This window comes from Salvelinus fontinalis, chromosome 7 (assembly GCF_029448725.1).
Source record: "Salvelinus fontinalis isolate EN_2023a chromosome 7, ASM2944872v1, whole genome shotgun sequence".
Lineage (NCBI taxonomy): Eukaryota > Metazoa > Chordata > Actinopteri > Salmoniformes > Salmonidae > Salvelinus > Salvelinus fontinalis.
The window spans coordinates 50,142,969-50,165,427 of record NC_074671.1 but is presented as its reverse complement, the minus strand read 5'-3'; the positions used below and the strand labels follow the sequence as shown (position 1 = coordinate 50,165,427).

The 22,459-nt window shown below is 45.1% G+C and overlaps 1 protein-coding gene across 5 annotated transcripts in view; it reads right to left on the bottom strand.

The window, feature by feature from the left end:
- Window positions 1–22,459, bottom strand: part of LOC129859620 (cytoplasmic protein NCK2-like) — a 57,731-nt gene that overhangs the window by 17,634 nt on the left and 17,638 nt on the right. Inside the window, exon 1 of one of the 5 annotated variants that reach the window (XM_055929649.1) lies at window positions 926–1,059. The exons of 3 other annotated variants lie outside the window; for them this stretch is intronic. The gene's annotated coding sequence lies outside the window, so the exon portion shown is untranslated. Of the gene's footprint in view, window positions 1–528; window positions 751–925; window positions 1,060–22,459 lie in introns of those variants that run through there. One more of the 5 variants, XM_055929651.1, reaches the window with a different exon arrangement.

Genomic DNA, 22,459 nt, shown 5'->3' with positions numbered 1-22,459 from the left:
TCTCCTTCCCTACTTGTAGAGAGTTCACGCTTTACTACCAAACCACACAAGAGCCTCTCCCTTTTACCAGCTTTTCTTATTATTCTCAAATCTACTGAATTATTCAGCGACACACTGAGCAGAGCACTGTTCTATGTTAAATGCGTCTATACACACGCACGGCTTAGAGAGAGAGTTAAGGCAGCCAGCACCTGCAGTCCTAATAAGGAATATATCAAACCGATCCACAAGATATCTTGTTCTGCTGCACACTGAGGGTAAACAACACAAAGACTGGTGTCTATTCATGGAGAGATGGAGGGAGGGGAGAGAGAGAGATGGAGGGAGGGATGGGAGAGAGAAAGATGGAAGGAAGGATGGGAGAAAAAAATAAACGAGAGTGCGATATCAAGATAGAGACATTAGGGACATGGGGGGGGGGGGGTAAAAGAGATGAGAGGGGGAGTAGAAAAGAAGACAGAGATAGAATGAGAAAGAGAGAAAGCCAGAGAAAGAGAGAGAGAGAGACAAGATGGAGTGATCTCTTACTGGATGGTGTCCCCAGCCAGACTGTGTGTGTCAGAGAGATATTGCAGTGACAGGCCGTTTTTCCTTCCAGGGCCAGTCAAGAGGTGCGCTCCCCCATCGTCCTGACGCCCTCCACTGGGATGAGGCTGTGAGCCAGCCAGCACCGGAGTCCCCAGCCCTCTCACCCATCACCCTTCAGCGGGACGGCCTTGACAAGTCAGGGAGGGAGGGCTGGGGGGGTCCCAGGCGCCGAGCAAAAATGATAATGCACACACTTCAGAGCTGTCACACTAACCACTGGCCACTTCTCCGCCTGACTGAGACCCCCTTATTCACAGTTCATAGAGTCCTTCTTTTCAACTCAGGGGGGCCATTTTTCCAGACCCAGATCAAACTCTGAATAAAAAAGCATGCTCACCTCGATTGAAAGTGTTCTTTAGTCTAAGGGTCCAGGAAACAGGTACGCAGGGCTGCGAGGGATGTCTCTTAACGGATTCCCTGTTATTTCTACAGCCCATTGAGTTTGATATGACTCACTAAGGCTACAGTAAAGAACCTCAGTGACCCAGCAAGAGAAAGCCACTATTGTCTATGAGTGATGATGTCACCCTGCTGGAATTCTTTCCTCTCTCATCCATGACCGTAGGGCAGGAAGAGCCTGATAAAGGCTGTCAAGCCTACTGTCATCAACTGGCAGGGTTAAAAAAAGGCACAAATATGTTGAAGACATTATTTTCAAGCAGAAGTTGATTTTGGGCCTAATGCTGAAAACAGATATGCAAATTGCAAAGCCATAAAATACATTAACCTCAACGCACCATAAATCCTTTGTTGCCTGTCAACATATTAAACCATCTTTATTGATTATACAGTTTTAGTTACTCAACTAGACTTGTACCCTAAGCTCCTATTCTTTAAAAAACATTTTCGGTTTTATCCCATGCTTTGTGCATATAGGGGTAATTCCGTGGGAAGGTCAACCTACCGTAAGCGGGTACAAATAAAGTTAGGCATTTCCAAATTAAACCGGGGTCATGATTATCCTTAAGGTCTATATGTTGCAGTTCATTTTTTTGACCAGTTTAACTAGGAAATTGCATACATTTTCACCATTAGGCATTCATATTTCATGGCTTTTAGAAAGCGCTCACAGAGCTTGGGTTTTCCACTCACAGCTGTCCCCCAGTGTTAGTTATGAATAGGAGGTGTTCATGAAGCAATACAGAACAAATGTAAGTGTCTTGAGTTGTGTTCTACTGTCTTGTAAATATATGATATTGTCACGATACTTAGGTGCCCATATGATATGTTTTGCGAATCTCACAATTCTACATGTATTGCGAGTCGATACTGTCATTTTATTGCGATTCCACGGTCCAAACATATTGCTTACCATATGTCTGCTGCAGACGGCCAAGAGACAGCCATGAGAAAACTAGTTTTGATGTAAATAAAAAAAAGTGCTGAAAACAAATTGGCTCTCTATTTCAAAAAAGAAGATAGAGAACAAGCTATGAAGGAAATACATTGACATTTTGGTTCAGGTACAGTCAACTAGCGCAAAAACAATATTGCGATGGTCAAAACGATACAGTATATCGTCAAAAATATTCTCGATATGTAACTGGATCAATTTTCCCCATCACTATTGATATAATATCTTGGCTTCAGATGATTGTGCATTCACCAGATTTAGTGTGCTGGTTCTGAGAAGTATTCTTTAGACTTTTCCTGAAGCAATTGTTGATATCTTGAAATTGTTAATATCTTGAACATTTTTGATATCTTGAAAATGTATGTGTTCTAGCTAAGATTCTCTTGACAAATATATGCTGAAATGCATTTCTCATACATGGCAGTACTGTTTTTAGACAAAAAGATCAACAATCTGTGAAAAGGCCTGGAGTATCTTCTCAACTGAAAGCCCCCCAAAATATAGACTTTATTCAGTGTCCAGAAAAGTGGATTGGCAGTATAGGCATATGTACAGGGAACTTCCAAAATAAAGGAAACACTTGAGTAAATGTTGGATACAAATTATATTGAGAAAGAGAAAGATAATGTATTAGGTTGTGGTGCCTGGCCTTGTACACTATATTCAGACTGCCTGTAATTATACAATCCTGAGGTACTATGCCTTCTGCTGACATTTTGAACTTCAAAATGTCATATGCTTTATGATAGATTTTGATCCAAGAAATCTTTAAGATTTGAATGTCTATTTATGACAACCATAACGGAGGGCGTAACATCCCTAACGGAGGGCGTAGCATCCATAACGGAGGGCGTAACATCCATAACGGAGGAAGTAACATCCATAACGGAGGGCGTAACATCCATAACGGAGGGCGTAACATCCATAACGGAGGGCGTAACATCCCTAACGGAGGGCGTAACATCCCTAACGGAGGGCGTAACATCCCTAACGGAGGGCGTAACATCCATAACGGAGGGCGTAACATCCATAACGGAGGGCGTAGCATCCATAACGGAGGGCGTAACATCCCTAACGGAGGGCGTAACATCCATAACGGAGGGCGTAACATCCATAACGGAGGGCGTAACATCCATAACGGAGGGCGTAGCATCCATAACGGAGGGCGTAACATCCCTAACGGAGGGCGTAACATCCCTAACGGAGGGCGTAGCATCCATAACGGAGGGCGTAACATCCATAACGGAGGGCGTAACATCCATAACGGAGGGCGTAACATCCCTAACGGAGGGCGTAGCATCCATAACGGAGGGCGTAACATCCCTAACGGAGGCCGTAACATCCATAACGGCCGTTTTTCCTCTCTGAAGCAAACATGGAAATGGCAATCTTTTCAAAATTATAATTTTTGTGTTCAGACTTTCCTTCGCAATGGCTATCCATGTCTTGACCTGAGACGTACAAACTCAGCTAGGTTGTCGTCTTGTTCCATCACCGCTCTGCTCTGTCTGCTCACACCCTGTTCAGCTCGGTGTGCAGTGGAACGCCAGCATAGTGCCGTGGTAAGTTCTTCAAGAGATGTAATATTTCATAAAAAGGCAACAGATCATTGTAACTGTAAATAGAACATTGCCCACACCTTAATCATTGTCAAAACAGTTACGGTAGAGTATAGGAATCTGACAACATGGAGAAATAACTACAGTGGGGAGAACAAGTATTTGATACACTGCCGATTTTGCAGGTTTTCCTACTTACAAACTTCAACTGTGAGAGACGGAATCTAAAACAAAAATCCAGAAAATCACATTCTATGATTTTTAAGTAATTCATTTGCATTTTATTGCATGACATAAGTATTTGATACATCAGAAAAGCAGAACTTAATATTTGGTACAGAAACCTTTGTTTGCAATTACAGAGATCATACTTTTCCTGTAGTTCTTGACCAGGTTTGCACACACTGCAGCAGGGATTTTGGCCCACTCCTCCATACAGACCTTCTCCAGATCCTTCAGGTTTCGGGGCTGTTGCTGGCCAATACGGACTTTCAGCTCCTCCAAAGATTTTCTATTGGGTTCAGTTCTGGAGACTGGCTAGGCCACTCCAGGACCTTGAGATGCTTCTTACGGAGCCACTCCTTAGTTGCCCTGGCTGTGTGTTTCGGGTCGTTGTCATGCTGGAAGACCCAGCCACGATCCATCTTCAATGCTCTTACTGAGGGAAGGAGGTTGTTGGCCAAGATCTCGCAATACATGGCCCCATCCATCCTCCCCTCAATACAGTGCAGTCGTCCTGTCCCCTTTGCAGAAAAGCATCTCCAAAGAATGATGTTTCCACCTCCATGCTTCACGGTTGGGATGGTGTTCTTGGGGTTGTACTCATCCTTCTTCTTCCTCCAAACACGGCGAGTGGAGTTTAGACCAAAAAGCTCTATTTTTGTCTCATCAGACCCACATACCTTCTCCCATTCCTCCTCTGGATCATTCAGATGGTCATTGGCAAACTTCAGATGGGCCTGGACATGCGCTGGCTTGAGAAGGGGGACCTTGCGTGCGCTGCAGGATTTTAATCCATGACGGCGTAGTGTGTTACTAATGGTTTTCTTTGAGACTGTGGTCCCAGCTCTCTTCAGGTCATTGACCAGGTCCTGCCGTGTAGTTCTGGGCTGATCCCTCACCTTCCTCATGATCATTGATGCCCCACGAGGTGAGATCTTGCATGGCGCCCCAGACCGAGGGTGATTGACCGTCATCTTCAACTTCTTCCATTTTCTAATAATTGCGCCAACAGTTGTTGCCTTCTCACCAAGCTGCTTGCCTATTGTCCTGTAGCCCATCCCAGCCTTGTGCAGGTCTACAATTGTATCCCTGATGTCCTTACACAGCTCTCTGGTCTTGGCCATTGTGGAGAGGTTGGAGTCTGTTTGATTGAGTGTGTGGACAGGTGTCTTTTATACAGGTAACGAGTTCAAACAGGTGCAGTTAATTCAAGTAATGAGTGGAGAACAGGAGGGCTTCTTAAAGAAAAACTAACAGGTCTGTGAGAGCCGGAATTCTTACTGGTTGGTAGGTGATCAAATACTTATGTCATGCAATAAAAATGCAAATTAATTACTTAAAAATCATAGAATGCGATTTTCTGGATTCTTGTTTTAGATTCCGTCTCTCACAGTTGAAGTGTACCTATGATAAAAAATTACAGACCTCTACATGCTTTGTAAGTAGGAAAACCTGCAAAATCGGCAGTGTATCGAATGCTTGTTCTCCCCACTGTATATTGCGTTTTCTTCTCAGAAGATGGAGACAAGCTGTCCGAGGCTTATTCAGGCGGGTTTGGAAGATCGGGACCTGCTCTGGCATCTCAGAAGAAGAGAACTGAGACAGAAGGTCAAGATCACACACACACACACACACACACACACACACACACACACACACACACACACACACACACACAGACACACACACACACACACACACACACACACACACACCTACAAAAATCACAATTTCTTATTATGCGTCTTGTGTATATTGTGCATTTCCACAAATATAATACTGAACTGAGAGGAAGGTTAAGCAAGTATTACTTAATAATAACTTTGAAGTCTTTAATAGATCATTAGGGCACAAAGCATGTATTAACCAATAGCAGAGAGTGCTTATGGAGGTCAGGAGAGCAGGGATTACCCTAGAGGGGATAGGACCAGGAGGCTGGGGAGGACGTGGACCAGTTTTCAGTGTAATTGCATAAATGTGCAGCAGGGTCGAAGCTGCCTGTAGTGGGTAGAGAGAGATTCCTAACGGGTTTAACCAGGCCCAACTCAGCCAATTCCTTCATCTCCGTCTCACCCAGCTCTGTAATCCAATTTGAGGATCCTTTTCATTCGTCTGAGAAGCAGGAGAGAAGGGGAGGAGAGGGGAAGACTAAGAGAAAGATGGGGGGGAAGGTCAGAGAGAAGGATGGGGCGAGTAATACAAAGGGAGAGAGAGGGGGCAGAAAGACCGAGGGAGAAAGAAAGAGTGATGTCTTTCATTAGAGAAAGGAGGACCAATGATGATCAATGTGAAGACCAGGAGAGAGACTGGAAGAGAGGTTCGTCATCATGCTACTGTGTGACTCAGTATGAGAGCAGCAGAGTGCTATAAAGACAATGACCTCAAACGGGAAAACTGTGGACCCAGACGGGGCTGTAGTGCAGAACTTCCAGTACGGACTGGGTTAGAGGCTATAGGAGCAGGCAGTGCAGAGCTTCCAGTACCGACTGGGTTAGAGTCTATAGGAGCAGGCAGAGCACGCAAGAGGGAAAGTATGTGGATGGAGCGACACAGAGGCTAAGCACGGTTCCCAGTGCCTGCTGTGCTCTCCGCTCCCCCTTCGACCCCCTGCTAGCTGGGTGGCGTCTCAGCTCACCTAGGCCTAACCAGCCCTGACAGCAGGGACCACTGCCAGGGTACCATGTCATGCCATGCCAAGGGGAGGGCATGTGAGAAGTGTGGAACTAATAGACTCACTTTGTGTGTGTGTGTGTGTGTGTGTGTGTGTGTGTGTGTGTGTGTGTGTGTGTGTGTGTGTGTGTGTGTGTGTGTGTGTGTGTGTGTGTGTGTGTGTGTGTGTGTGTGTGTGTGTGTGTTTGTGTCAGGGTTTCCGTTAGCCGGTAATAGCTGGCTTTTGGGCGATAAAAAAAAAATACAAAAGCTGAATAAACAAAATTGGCGCCGGCCAATTGTCCGGGAGAAGAAGAAAAAATCCCATTGTGAAATAATGTTTTTTAGCCTATTGATTGATGGAAATACTAGTTAGGGTTGCAAAGGGTCAGAAACTTTCCGGGAAATTTCCCGAATGGGAAGTTAAGCCCAGGAATTTGGGGAATTTTGTTTAAATTCTTTCCTTTTAAAAAAAAAGTTAGCTTATAACAGTGAACCTTTTTTGTGGGATAGACATAAGGTAATTCTAGGTCTTGTGACATATTTTGTTTGAACTATCCCCAATTCAATGGAATTGCAACCCCCAGCATGCACAGTACATACTTCCATCACATGTGCAGTGCACTCTTCCATCACGTGTACAGCTGATTCTCAAGATCTTGCACACTAATGAGATGCTATTGAGCCCACACTACTACACTGTCTGAGCCAAGGACTATATGCTTTCTGCTAAGTTTTGATTATAATACTGGGTGGGCTGAATATATTTATATGACATACATGTTTTTTTGTTAACTAGAAAATAGTAGCCTGCAGCAAAGTGTGTTTAAATAATTTCTAACTTGTTAACAATTTCTGCTAGTTCATTTTTGCTACCATATGGGTTTTAGCTTGCTTGAGCCTGCTAGTTGAGGAGTGTTAATTCACAACATGTTTCCATACATGTTTCATTTTAAAACATGTATCTTACGAAGGAGTTGATTAATCTAACTGCTTAACTATTTATCTGTACATGGAATTGTATTTTGTTTTTTTTACTCTTTTTTTCTAATCTTTACAGGAAATTGCCACGGGCACTATCTGATGTATGGAGACATTTCACTGCAGCTGATGTAGAAGGAAAAGCTGTGTACATTTACAAATACTGTGCCAAATCATATGTGAAGAATGTAACAAAGATGCAGAATCATCTGGCCAAGTGCATAAAGTTCCCTCAGCGCTCACAACCTCTGACAAAAGTCCCTCTACTTTTATTCAAGGGGAAAATGATGAATCGGACACCTTATCGATAGCAACAGCTCATGGTCCTCCTGGAATCAATTTTTCGACTCAATGGAGGAACATAGTCAGAGAAATGCTGATAAATGTCTTGTTCGAGCTGTGTATGCAACTGGTTCACCTCTGATGCTCACAGGCAATGTGTATTGGAAGAGATTTCTGAATGTTCTTCGCCCAGCATACACCCCTCCAACCAGACATGCTTTATCTACTCATTTGGTGGAGGCAGAGTTCAACATAGTTCAAGTGAAGGTCAAGCAAATCATAGAGAAAGCAGACTGTATTGCAATCATCTCTGATGGGTGGCCGAATGTTCATGAGCAAGGAATAACTAACTACATCATCTCCACCCCTCAACCAGTATTCTACAAGAGCACAGACACAAGGAACAACAGACACGCCAGTCTCTACATTGCAGATGAGCTGAAGGCAGTCAATGACCTTGGACCACAGAAGGTATTTGCACTGGTGACAGACAATGCTGGGCTAAAGTGGAAGAGTCCTACCCTCACATCACACCCATTGGCTGTGCTGCGCATGCATTGAATCTGCTCCTCAAGGACATCATGGCACTGAAAACAATGGATACACTCTACAAGAGACCTAAGGAAATGGTTAGGTATGTGAAGTCATCAAGTTATAGCAGCAATCTACCTCACCAAGCAAAGTGAGAAGAATGAGAGCACCACATTGAAGCTGCCCAGCAACACCCGTTGGAAGGGTGTTGTCATCATGTTTGACAGTTCTGAAATACATCAAAAAGCGTTAAAGACTTCTGCCTGAAACCCATACACGCCTCTGTGTACATGTTTGACTCCAAGTATGCTGACAAGAGCATCCTGTCTGGTGCAGAGATCAACAAGGCCTATGGTGTCATCACCACCATGTCTCGCCACCTTGGCCTGGATGAGGTCAAGGTTCTTGGTAGTCTGGCGAAGTACACTTCCAAGCAAGGGCTTTGGGATGCAGATGCGATATGGCATCATATCTCTACAGCCACCTGGTGGAAGGGACTTTGTGGATCCGAGGCTCTTTTCCCTGTTGCCTCCATCATCCTCCAAATCCCACCAACATCAGCCGCCTCAGAGCGCAACTGGTCCTTGTTTGGGAACACACACCAAAGCACGGAACTGGCTGACCAATACAAGGGTTGAAAGATTGGTGGCCATCCGGGCAAACGTGAGGCTTTTTGAGCCTGACAATGAGCCATCCTCAACAAGGTTGGAAAGTAACAGTGAAGATGAGGCCTTAGAGTCTGATGTTCAAGAGGTGGACATTGAGGAGGTCCAGGGAGAAGACATGGAAGCCTGAGAGGAAGACAACCAAAGCTTTAGTTTCTAGACTAGCATTTTACAGATGTATGTTGAAAACGTTTTAGCGAGATGCGATGGATCATTGGGGATCATTCCAAATTCCCTTTCTTTTGTTGTTCAGTGAAATCATCCCATGTGGAAGAGTCAACTCATTTAATTAAAGTTCCATTTGTAACTACATGTATTTATATTGGAAGGATTTAATTATTTGCAATTATGTCTAAACCTCTAAAGGTTTATGTTTCTGTCTCCATATGATATGGTAAATATATCCAATGCAAAAAAAATCTACATTTAAATGGTATTAATAATAATTCCCATATATTCCCGTTAATTCCCACGGAAAGTTTCCACCTCTGATTATTCCCCAAAATGCGCAACCTGTCACGGATCCCCGGTACTGATGCTCATTCTGTTCACTGGCTTTCTAGGCTTCACTGAACGGGATTCATTATCATCAACCCCGGACTGTCTTGTCTGATTACACACACACCTGGTTCCCATTTCCCCTGGTTAGTATGTTATATATGTTCCCTCTGTCGGTTATAGTTCCCATGTCCGTTGGTGGTGTGAGTACCTATGCGTTGGTGCAGCTGTTAAACTGCGTGCTATATATATTGTGTATTTCGGGTATCGTCCCGTGTCGGTCAACAAGGTTTACCCTCACTCTTTTGTTTGGGTACAGCCCAGTGTTTTTGTATACGTGTTTGTTTGGTGTGTATTAAAAACCTATATTGTGTTCTCCTGCGCCTGTCTCCAAAATCCTTTATACAAGCGTGGCACAACCCTAATTCTACTCAATGTAAATACATTTGACTGATCATGATTCTCGGGTCTACAGGTTAATTTGCATAATTTAGTGGTATTAAATTGGTGCAAGCGTACAATATAATCGTTATGTATCATTTACAGCATACAGTCTGAACGGAACATCTGTCAAAGCTGCTGCTACAGCATGTCAAACAGTAAATGCACAGGCAACGGAATGCAGACTTCCTCAGCGCGTCACACACCACTTTGCAATGAGCTGGAGGCAGTGTGCATATTTAAAACCTGAACGTTTTCCTACATATTAGTCTTGCTTTAAATTAGCCTAGGCAAAGATCAGACCATATCCGTGGAGGCAATTATTTTATATAAACTTTTTCATTTTCCAGTAGCCAAATGCACAATCCTAGTCATATTAGCAACACATGCTAGTTGCTGCATATTAGATCTCCCCTCTTTCTACATTTCTAAACGGATATTTTAATTTCGGTTACTTGAAACCGCTTGCATGTACGGTGTTTTCCTGCTAATTGCATTGTGGAACGAACATTCGAGAGTAGCCTACTTACTGCCTAGTGCACATTGCTGCGCTTACAATGTGAAGAAATGCGAGTGTATCAACATTTTCAACTCAACGTTCTAATCTGTTGCATTAAACGCATAGCTTTTTTAGAAGTTTTTCTACTGCTTGTACGAATTTGGAATCTATCATCCCACAACTGTCCCGGAGTCTGTTTGGAATTGGTCATTTCTTTCTCAACCAGCTGACCAATAGAACAGGTCAACTTGTCTACGATGGGGGATAGTAGGTTGACGTAGGTAAGTGATTTTGCTGTTCGTTACTCGTCTTGTTGGCTGAGGAAAAGTACATGTGGACAGTTATTCTAACATCTTGAAAGTGCGCATCAGAATGTGGCTAGAATGACCGCACATTGTTGAATCATATAGACTTGCATGTCCTGTTAAAATTAATTACAATGATCTAAAATGTGATTTCTGTCATTCTGTGCACAGTGGGTGGAAGCCCTAATCCGATTACGCACCCAATGCATATGGGTCCGGTAAATTTCTCAAATGTCCGTTAAATTAAAATGCCACCGGTCAAATGTGAAGCCCTGGTGTGTGTGAATGGAGACAGGTAGTCCCTGAGGTCCACTCTCTCCACTGCTACATGAACTACTCTGTCATCCTCTGATCTCTACTAGGTATCCTACAGCAACCATGTCTGATGGGACACCAGAGTTGAAGTTCAGTCTTTAAAAAAAATGATATCCTGGAGGCTTCAAGCACACCACTACTCCCCATACTCATTTCTAACCTATTTGAAACAGCAGCTATTGAGCCACCCATCAACCCCTGCAGATAGCCTAGAAGCCAGCTAAGCTTCTCTGGGCCTCTCCCAACACAGAGGAACAAATCCTGTCCGAGGGCCACGGAGTCTGCTACCTTTCCTTATTGCCTTTGAATGAGTGCTACATTTACAATTTGCCTGGGAGTAAAAACGAAAAAACTGGAATGTGGTCCTGGAGGACTGGAGTCTGTTGCTGTGCTTCTGTCTGAACACCTGTTCAAACACTGGGCCTACAGCTAGAGTCTACACAGACCAGAAGGATGAGACATGCAGAGCCAGAGCTGAACACGGCAGTAGCCCGAAAGGCGGCTTCCATTTTTATTACGGCAACATAATGCTCAGAGCGTGTATGAACAGCAGCCAAAAACACTGCTGACACTGGGGGCAAAGAGAGGGATCATATTACATGTGAAAAAGAGAGAGGGGGGAAATGATAGAAAGAGGGAGAGAGAAAAAATATATATCCACCATCCATAAAATGTCCATTGAGCATGAGGGAAATGACATTTAGTCAGGCTGAGTAATCCCCATCATCGTCATCATCATAATAAATGTCCTTGGATGTGTCAGGCTGGGATGTGACAAATTAATTTCTGCTCTGCTGTCCAGACGAGTCCACAATCCCGTCGAGGGGCTGACGTGTAGTTGTGGATCTTTAATATGAAGATGCAGATGGTTTAGCAGAATGAGTGTAGGTTACAAAAATCAACACATCTGACATCAAATCACTCCAATTTGAAAAATAAAGACGAAGGCTCGCAAATGATCAAAACGTTTTGTTCAAGACAAAGGGGGGGGGGGGGGGGGCGACGACTCTACGTGAGTGGAATCAGCCACTAGCCTACAAGTAAACTGTACAATTTACACAAAACAGGACTTGCACCATATCCAAAACGGCCTTGATAAAGGTTTGTCGATTTGGCTTAAGTCTGCGTATTCTTGCTGTGCAGGCCACAGTAGTAGAACGATGTGCACTAGCTTGTGGCTTCCCAGTCTAGGAGAGATACAGAGAGCCGGGTTGGGTTCAGCCATGCTCTGGATCAAAGAGGAGCAGACAGACAGGTGCATTCCGGTGTGCTGCTGCTGCAAGCCGCAGGCATAAGTGTGGATATGAAGGGTAAGTGTGTGCAGACTGATGTTCAGCACATTAATAAAAGGTTGTTGGCATGAGTGTCAACAGACAAAATAACTACTCTGGGAAGATCCAGAGTCAGCACTCACGTAGGCTAGTCCACTAAAAACGTTCCCTCACGTCCCAAAACGCCGTACTCTAGGGACATGCCTGCTAATGTAGGGAAGGCTAGTCTTGGACACGAACATGGACCCACATATACATAGATCCAGGCACCGATGGAGGTGTTGAGTGGTTCATTACTTTGTGCAGATGGGTCTGCTGCTCTCTGAGCCAGAGACTACTCAAGCACTGAGAGACTCAGTGAAGCATTAGACCAGGTCCAATTGGACGGTAAAATGCATTCTCTATCGTTCTCACGTGGTTGAAAGTCTACAGGCTCTTATAGATTGATATCATGCTACAGATTTAAAAATGGTTGTTTTATTTGACATTCATGCGAATACAAATTTAAGTGTAGGCTATTTCAGTGCTGGCTTTATTTATTTTACCGTTATTTTACCAGGTAAGTTGACTGAGAACACGTTCTCATTTGCAGCAACGACCTGGGGAATAGTTACAGGGGAGAGGAGGGGGATGAATGAGCCAATTGTAAACTGGGGATTATTAGGAGACCATGATGGTTTGAGGGCCAGATTGGGAATTTAGCCAGGACACCGGGGTTAACACCCCTACTCTTACGATAAGTGCCATGGGATCTTTAATGACCTCAGAGAGTCAGGACACCCATTTAACGTCCCATCCAAAAGACGGCACCCTACACAGGGCAGTGTCCCCAATCACTGCCCTGGGGCATTGGGATATTTTATTAGACCAGAGGAAAGAGTGCCTCCTACTGGCCCTCCAACACCACTTCCAGCAGCATCTAGTCTCCCATCCAGGGACTGACCAGGTCCAACCCTGCTTAGCTTCAGAAGCAAGCCAGCAGTGGTATGCAGGGTGGTATGCTGCTGGCTTACAGTGACTGAACTGGGAGCTGTCCCTATACTCACTGCTGCACCATGAACACTGCTCCCAAACTGCACTTCCCTAAGAAAGACAGATGAGCGGCTGGGTTCAGACTCAGAATCACTACATTTCCCCATGCACTTGAGACCCGGAGACCAGCCTGTTTTAAAGAATGAGGAATAAGTAATGTGATAATCCAAAAGCATTCAGTTCCACTCAGACCACAGTACCATGTTGAATGGCTTTTTTTAAAGGTCAACTTTTGTACTACAGCACTACAGGTTCTATCCTTCCATCTTTTTTCCCTCTCTCTCCCTCCCTGCGGAGCAATTTCTTAATTGAGGTGAGGTTCGGTTTGGCTTTTATAACCCATAAATGTCTTTGAGCACTCCCATTTGCCTTTCTCAGTTGTAGTCTATTAAAGATATGGATCCCACTACCAGCTGTAATAGGAAGGTCTTATCTGTTGTTCTCGGTTCTCGCCGATTCGCTTTGAATTTTTAAAGCCTGTCCTTGAATAAGAGGAAGGCCAAAGACTGCAAATCAACAGATGCATTGTCTGATTCTAATTGTTGTTTTATTTATTCATAATTTTCCTTTAGGGGCTACATTGTGGTGTTTTGTAATATTAGTTTGTCGAGGCTGTTTCATCAGACACAGCCAACATATCTCAACACTAGGCTGGTTCAAGACTATTTTTATCTAACTAGGCAAGTCAGTTAAGAACAAATTCTTATTGACAATAACGGCCTACCCCGGCCAAACCCTAATCCAGGCGACGCTGGGCCAATTGTGAGTCGCCCTATGGGACTCCCAATCATGGCCGGATGTGATACAGCCTGGAATCGAACCAGGGCCTGTAGTGACGCCTTTAGCACTGAGATGCAGTGCCTTAGAACACTGCGCCACTCGCAGACTGACGACTGTTTTTGTTGCTTTTTAGTGTCCCTGTCTATCTGTCAGCACCTGCCTGGTTAGCACTAGTCTGTAGAGGCTGTTTGTGTTATAACAGCTCCCATGGTGCTCTTTGGACCTGGGGTCACGAGGTCATGTCTCTGACTTCCTGGGTGCAGAGGTCCCCTTGTGTTCCTGCCAGTCACTTCCTGTCTCCCCAGGGTCGTCTCCTCCCCTCCTCCAATGAATCCCTTCCCTCCAGGGTCAAGTCTTTCCCAGCAGCTGGTCCACAGCAGACCGGAGTCACATGGTTGACCCTGGGCCAAGAGAGCACAGTGCAAACTGACACCACGGCACTGTTTACACAGGCAGCCCAATTTGGATATTTTTTTCCACTAATTGGTCTTTTGACCAATCACATATCTTTACACATCAGATCTGATTGGTGAAATGGCCATTCAGGAAGAAAAAAAAATTGGGCTTGGGCTGCCTAAATGCAGCCCGCTAGTATCAGAAGAGAGACCAGAAGAGGCTAGCTGACACACATTGGCTGCTATAGGGCCAGGCCTATCCCATGTTGGCACAACTGTGGTCTAAAACTCAAGCATACACACTTTCATTTGACCTCTATCGTAATATCGAAGAGGCACAGAACTGAAAAGAGCCCGAGATGATTAGACATATTTCTACATCTATTATCTCAAAAGAAACAGAAGGATACTAAGTGCATTAATAGCTTTGCTTGACACAGAAAGAAACACAGTTTGATCTCAGTAAGTGTTGGGGAATGTTCACTTGCCTGCTTCCTTAATGGCAAAGATCCTTTGGTGGGAATGAAAAGCATTGCTGCCAAGAGGCAAATCAATTCTAAAGCTGAGGACATTTGTTTGCATGCCAGCCAGCCGCCAGCTCCTCTGTGATCAATCTCACTGTGCCTTGTGTTGATTTTACAACCCAGCCGATGCCATTTCCCTCAACCACAATAGAATGGACAGCGTTCCAGCTCGTTTGAGGAACAGAATGTCTGTATCATTGTACAGTGCTGTTAAAACCGCTGCCAAACCCAAATAAAATGACCTTGGACTCTGTCTTATATTGTGCTCTAGGGTACTGGAGGGGAAGGAGGATACTCTCCATCTCTGTCTCCATCTCTGTCTCCCACTCAGAGTCACAGCACTCCTATGATTTCTTTACACCGGGGACCAAAAAACCAAGACCAACAGTTTTTCATGACCATGTGGCCTTATAGTTGCTAAAAGAGGGCTAATCCGGCTATACCTTGCGGTTGAAAGCAGCAGTATCCCCTTAAAAGGTGGTAATCCAGTGACATAAAGGGAGTTTACTGTTATTCCACTGTGAGGCTTAACAAGCATAAGCCATTCAAATTGCCACTGTGACTGTGGAGAAATGATTTTACACAAAGAACAGAACAAATACATAAACGACGTGTCAAGTGTTGTGTCCCATGTTTTATGAGCTGAAATAAAAGATCACAGAAATGTTCCATAGACACAAAAAAAACGTATTTCTCATCCCTGTTGGTGAGCATTTCTCCATTGCCAAGATAATCCATCCACCTGCCTGGTATGGCATATTAAGAAGGTATTTAAACAGCATTATCATTACACAAGTGCATTTTGTGGTGGGGACAATAAAAGGCCACTAAAATGGTATGCTTGATTGCAGGAATATCCACCAGAGCTGTTACCAGAGAATTGAATGTTCATTTCTCTACCATAAGCCGCCTACAACGTTGGTTTAGAGAATTTGGCAGTATGTCCAACCGGCCTCACACATGTAACCACGCTACACCAGGACCTCCACATCAGACTTCTTTTTCTTTTTTTTTCTTTTTTTTAATTTTATCCCATTTTCTCCCCAATTTTCGTGGTATCCAATCGCTAGTAATTACTACCTTGTCTCATCGCTACAACTCCCGTACGGGCTCGGGAGAGACGAAGGTCGAAAGCCATGCGTCCTCCGAAGCACAACCCAACCAGCCGTACTGCTTCTTAACACAGCGCGCCTCCAACCCGGAAGCCAGCCGCACCAATGTGTCGGAGGAAACACCGTGTACCTGGCCCCCTTGGTTGGCGCGCACTGCGCCCGGCCCGCCACAGGAGTCGCTGGAGCGCGATGAGACAAGGATATCCCTACCGGCCAAACCCTCCCTACCCCAGACGACGCTACGCCAATTGTGCATTGCCCCACGGACCTCCCGGTCGCGGCCGGCTGCGACAGAGCCTGGGCGCGAACCCAGAGACTCTGGTGGCGCAGTTAGCACTGCGATGCAGTGCCCTAGACCACTGCGCTACCCGGGAGGCTACATCAGACTTCTTCACCTGCCTGATCGTCTGAGACCAGTTAATTAGATAGCTGATTAAACTGTGGGTTTGCACAACCAAAGAATTTCTGCACAAACTGTCAGAAACCATGACAGGAAAGCTCATCCGCGTGCTCGTTGTCCTCACCAGGGACTTGACCTAACTGCAGTTTGGCGTCGTAACCGACTTCAGTGGGCAAAAACTCACCTTCAATAGCCACTGGCAAGCTGGAGAAGTGTGTTCTTAACTGAATAATCCTGGTTTCAACTGTACCAGGCAGATGGCAAACAGTGTGTATGGCGTGTGGGCGCGCAGTTTGCTTATGTCAACGTTGTCAACAGAGTGCCCCATGGTGAAGGTTGGGTTTTGTTCTGGGCAAGGAATAAGCTATGGACAACGAACACAATTGCATTTTAACCTCGGCAATTTGAATGCACAGAAATACCGTAATGAGATCCTGAGGCCCATTGTCGTGCCATACCTCACCAAGTTTTCTTCCAGCTTGACCCACTTAACTATAGCCTGGTTCCAGATCTGTTTGTGTGTTTGGCTTTACAATGACCATACGTGAGTTGGCAAGACAGCACAAACAGATCTGGGACCATCAGGCTGCCATTAACCAGGGCTGCACTATATGGGCAAATAATCAAATTGTGATTTCGATCAAAACACTTGGATGAACTGTTGTAATCATATAAATAAAATGAGTTTTCTGATTCTATGGTTGGTGTTGTTTGGCATGACAACTAAATGACAAAGCCAGGTACAGTAGAAGTTTATGTGACAGGGTAAGACCAAAGTGTTGGTCAGAGTGCTACAGGGTAGGAACCAAAGTGTTTGGTCAGAGTTTTCCAGGGGACCCTTATACATTTGAATATTACATTCATGGCACTTAAAACAATTGCAGCCTCATGCGATATGGATATCGCACATGTCAATATTGCAATTTCAATTAATTGCCCAGCCCTAAATGGTAAGCATCACTTCATTTCACTATTAGCCTGCAAAATGTTCATTTATGTAAGAGATGGAGTGCATAGGAGCCTATCAGACCCCAATGATGTTGACGGGGTCCCACATTTCAGATTTCACCAGAGCCATTTGAGGACATGTGAAAACCTCGGTGGCTCTGAGAAAACAGCCATTTAATCCCAAACATATCTCTGCAGGCAGCTGTTGGAAGATTAGCATTGACAAACCACAGTGTGTGCAGCCTGTTGGGATGAGAGAAACAGTTAGGAGGATTGTATGGTAAAAATAGAATGGAGGTCAGGGGTCAGTGTTGAGGAGAGACAGGGGAGTCCCAGTGGCTGTCAGAACCATGTAGGCTCGTCAATAAAAAGAAGAAACACCCTTTTGGAAGCTTTAAAAACGTTTTTTCTATAGACGGAAAAAATCCCAAAGAAGTAGAGAACAAACATGTCCATGCTGACCCTGTGTGAAGAATCATCCAAGTTTTACTGCCAGGGCTCCAAGTACAAAGAAGAAAGGATGTAAAAACAGCTACAGTCAGTGGGTGCTTGGCCAAAAATCCTCACCCCCCCCATCTCTTTCCTCTCCTCCTCACCATCCTCCCATTTTCGCTTTCCCTGAATGCCCCGGAGTGTTAGTCTTTGATCTGAAGGAGCGGCCCGCAACTTCTGACGCACAGAGCATTATTGGCTCTGTAGTACCTCATGCTCTCTGTAACTGTCCTTCCTCGGTCTAACTCTCCTCTCCGACACGGACGCAGGCAGAACTCATAAGCACAGCACTCATAAGCACAGCACTCATAAGCACAGCACTCATAAGCACAGCACTCATAAGCACAGCACTCATAAGCACAGCACTCATAAGCACAGCACTCATAAGCACAGTGTCTGGAGGTTGAGGATGGAGGAACCGAAAGCAAGATGGCACAGCAGAGGTGTGGAGTGATGAGGATCGTAGGGAGGACTAACGCTACTCTTGAATTATTATTGAAATGTGGTGTGCTTTCTGGTGCCACGTGACTGCGGTAGCTTCACCCAAGCGGGTGCTTCCTTTTGGTAATAGTGAAGGAGTAGCTAGCATAGACCTACTCCGGAGTCCATGAACTGCAGTGGCTGAGCTCAAACTTCAACCGAGTCACACAGAGGGGAGGGACAGCGAGACACCTTGATGACCCAGACTAGCTTTGCTTGCTCCTCCCCCTTATGACCACTTTCCTCCGATGACCGCTCAAGCCAGGAACTTTCCTGACCCTCTCATGACCTTCCATCTCATGAATGATGTTCTCTAAATTGCTTGTCTTTTTTTGTTGCTTTAAAATGCTTTGAGATTTTAATGAATAGCACTTTTATTATTATTATAATAAACAGAGCCTTGCACAGTCAATGTTATTTACCCTCAATGCCAGGGTAAATTTACCCTCTGTCTCTCTCTCCCTCCCTCCACACTGTGTGCGACTTTGACCCCAGTACCACAGCAACGTCATTAAAGTAACTCCGTCAAAGCAGCTGCTGCTGCGTTTTTAGGACTAAAACAGGTCCGTTTTGGAAGAGTTTTTTTGTTGTTGCCGTAACTCAACACTCCATAAATGATTGATCATACATTGATGTGGTTCTGGAGACTTTCAACTTCTCCAGGCATTGCAGAACTATGTTTCTGTAGCACTCCGGACTTCACCTGGCTCGTGGTCTGAGCTAGAAGAGGATATACAAGGTCTAAATACATGTGGCGATGAAAAGTGAACGAACCAGTTAGAATTATTAATACATTGTACTTGAGAGAGGAAAAACTCATTTAATACAAAATCCTTCAAACCTTTTCTTAAAAGCCTATTTTTTTTTTTTTTTTACCTCAGAGCTTATCGACTTCGTCCAAGGCTCCTTAAGTCGTCTTCTGCTCAGTTTAACAGGGATTAATGGATATGGTACCGCTGCCCTTCGTGATGATAAAGCCCAACCATTACTACTCTGGGTTATGCAGATGACTGCGGTATTCCACCACATTCAAATCAGGCTCCTGCAACATAGGGGAGAGCAATCGGTGTGCTCCTTCCACACACAATAGGAACGCACATATGCCGTGGACATGCACACGCACGTCGATTGAAAGAGCAAAGGAAATGGCCCCTTAATTCATCAAAACACTGAACACAAAGTGTGTGCATGGTCTCTCTCTCTCTCTCAGCAGCATGTGCTTCCAGTGCTCCCTCTCTTCCCCTGAACGTCTAGGCCGACGTCTGGTTTCAGTTAGCGCTCACAAAAATGACCCGCTGCAGTAGCAGCTAGCTGAGCACCAGTCAAAACAACTGGGCCCTCCTCCTCCAGATGACCTTGACTACAGGCTCTCATTCATTCATTCATTCATTCTCTACTGTACAGTTGAACAATTCACTCATCTGGGCCACGACCTAGTTCCAATTCTAAGCCACAGACCTTGAATGCACCACTCCTCAGGGGGAGAAAAAGGAGAACTTGCACGCACCCTTTGGCGCCTGCTTTAAAGGGGATATGTCTCCTGTCCTTGCATGTACACAGATAAGCTAGTGGTCAGTACTCCTTTTTGAAATGTCAGCGTATTTCCCTACGACTCAAAGCATCTGCATGTTTAATCCACACGGACACCATTTAAAAGTAGATCAGACCACGGCCAGATCATTACTGTACCTACAGACAGACAGTTGAGGTGGCCTACGAGATTGCAGATCGTGACTATCAGGGAGATACATGGCCAATGGCAGCCAGGGACATAATGAAACACCCCATAGAACATTCACTTGTTGTGAACATACAGCCATTTACAAGCAAGGACCGGGGGGAGCCGGGGCCCGTCGGCAGGCAATAATTAGCCTGTGAGAGACTGGCACGGATACAGCAGTATTCTTTTCAGGCCCATCACAATAAATCCCTAGCCTAGCCCAAAGATGGGCTGTTGTGCAATAAAACAAGCACCTCCCGTGAGATTATATGGCAGGCATGTGTGTGCGCTGTCAGCAGATCCAGAGCTTCACACAACATCTTTCAAAATGCAGCTGTTCTACCGAAAACATGACCGAACACCCAAGTGGCAGAAGCTAGGCCAATCGTAACTGTTCCCAGAAGCTAGGCCAATCGTAACTGTTCCCAGAAGCTAGGCCAATCGTAACTGTTCCCAGAAGCTAGGCCAATCGTAACTGTTCCCAGAAGCTAGGCCAATCGTAACTGTTCCCAGAAGCTAGGCCAATCGTAACTGTTCCCAGAAGCTAGGCCAATCGTAACTGTTCCCAGAAGCTAGGCCGATCGTAACTGTTCCCAGAAGCTAGGCCGATCGTAACTGTTCCCAGAAGCTAGGCCAATCGTAACTGTTCCCAGAAGCTAGGCCAATTCTAACTTTTCCCTCCTTATCTTGTGATTCCGCAACAGATTTGAATCACATTAGAATGCTATTATGCTATTACTTCCATTTGAGCAATTGCTGATTGTTAATTGGAGTAATAATTGGTTTAATCTGACAATCCAACTACTATGCCGAAACAGACGGACAGAAGACACAGTCTTTCTACACCCATAGAATGGGGCTCCCGAGTGGCGCAGCGGTCTAAGGCACTGCGGCGTCACTACAGTCCCTGGTTCAAATCCAGGCTGAATCACATCCGGCCGTGATTGGGAGTCCCATAGGGCGTCGCACAATCGGCCCAGCGTCGTCCGGTTTTGGCCGGGTTCGGCCGTCATTGTAAATAAGAATTTGTTCTTAACAGACTTGCCTAGTTAAATAAAGGTTAAATAAAAAAATTGAAAAGAACATTCCAGCATTACTCTTCTCATTACTTAATATAAGAGAAAGAGAGAGAGAGAGGTTTTTCTTAACTACCAGGTTCATTCCCCAATCTCATTAAAGGATAGAACTCAAAATGTAGGCCTCTGCTCTGCCCCCTCTCAGATTCATCATTACCTCCTCCTTCCTTTTCAATTACTGCAGATTCTGCCCCAGAGAGTGAGCCATGTTTATCCTGGCTAAGGACGTCATTTTGGATTTCTTTTAATGACACGTTTTTGGTCATTTTTCCTCTCCGTCTTTCTCTCTCTGCCTCATTCTAACACTCTCCCACTCACAATGTCTGTTATGGAAAAGGTTGTGTCGTCCAAGTGAATACGATTTGTTGCCTGCAACTTGGAATAGCCTTATTCTTGACGAAAAAGTAGGCTGTGTGAGATATCACTTTAAGCAAATAGGCTCCACTAGGCTAAACACTACAAACTTGTGACTCAGTTTCTGTCTGTCTGTTTGCTCGGTGTTTCTAATACGACTAGTGTCACACTGTTGCCCCAGAGCAACATAGGGAGGTTATGGGGAGGTGAAGAGGTGGTCTTACTCTGTGTCGTTAGCAAGACAGCCACAACTGTAACATTCAGTCCTCAACAATTTACAATGATGTTTGTCCCCTCAAGCTAATATCGCACTGCTCAATATCACACAAATCACAACCCTGCACAACCACACACAATATCACACAACCCCACACAATATCACAACCCTGCACAACCCCACACAAAATCACAGCCCTACACAACATCACCACACAACCCCGCACAACATCACCACACAACATCACCACACAACCCCACCACACAACATCACCACACAACCCCGCCACACAACATCACCACACAACATCACCACACAACCCCGCACAACATCACCACACAACCCCGCACAACATCACCACACAACCCCGCACAACCCCGCACAACATCACCACACAACCCCGCACAACATCACCACACAACCCCGCACAACATCATCACACAACATCACCACACAACCCCGCACAACATCACCACACAACCCCGCACAACATCACCACACAACCCCGCACAACATCACCACACAACCCCGCACAACATCACCACACAACATCACCACACAACATCACCACACAACCCCGCACAACATCACCACACAACCCCGCACAACATCACCACACAACATCGCCACACAACATCACCACACAACCCCGCACAACATCACCACACAACCCCGCACAACATCACCACACAACATCGCCACACAACATCGCCACACAACATCACCACACAACCCCGCACAACATCACCACACAACCCCGCACAACATC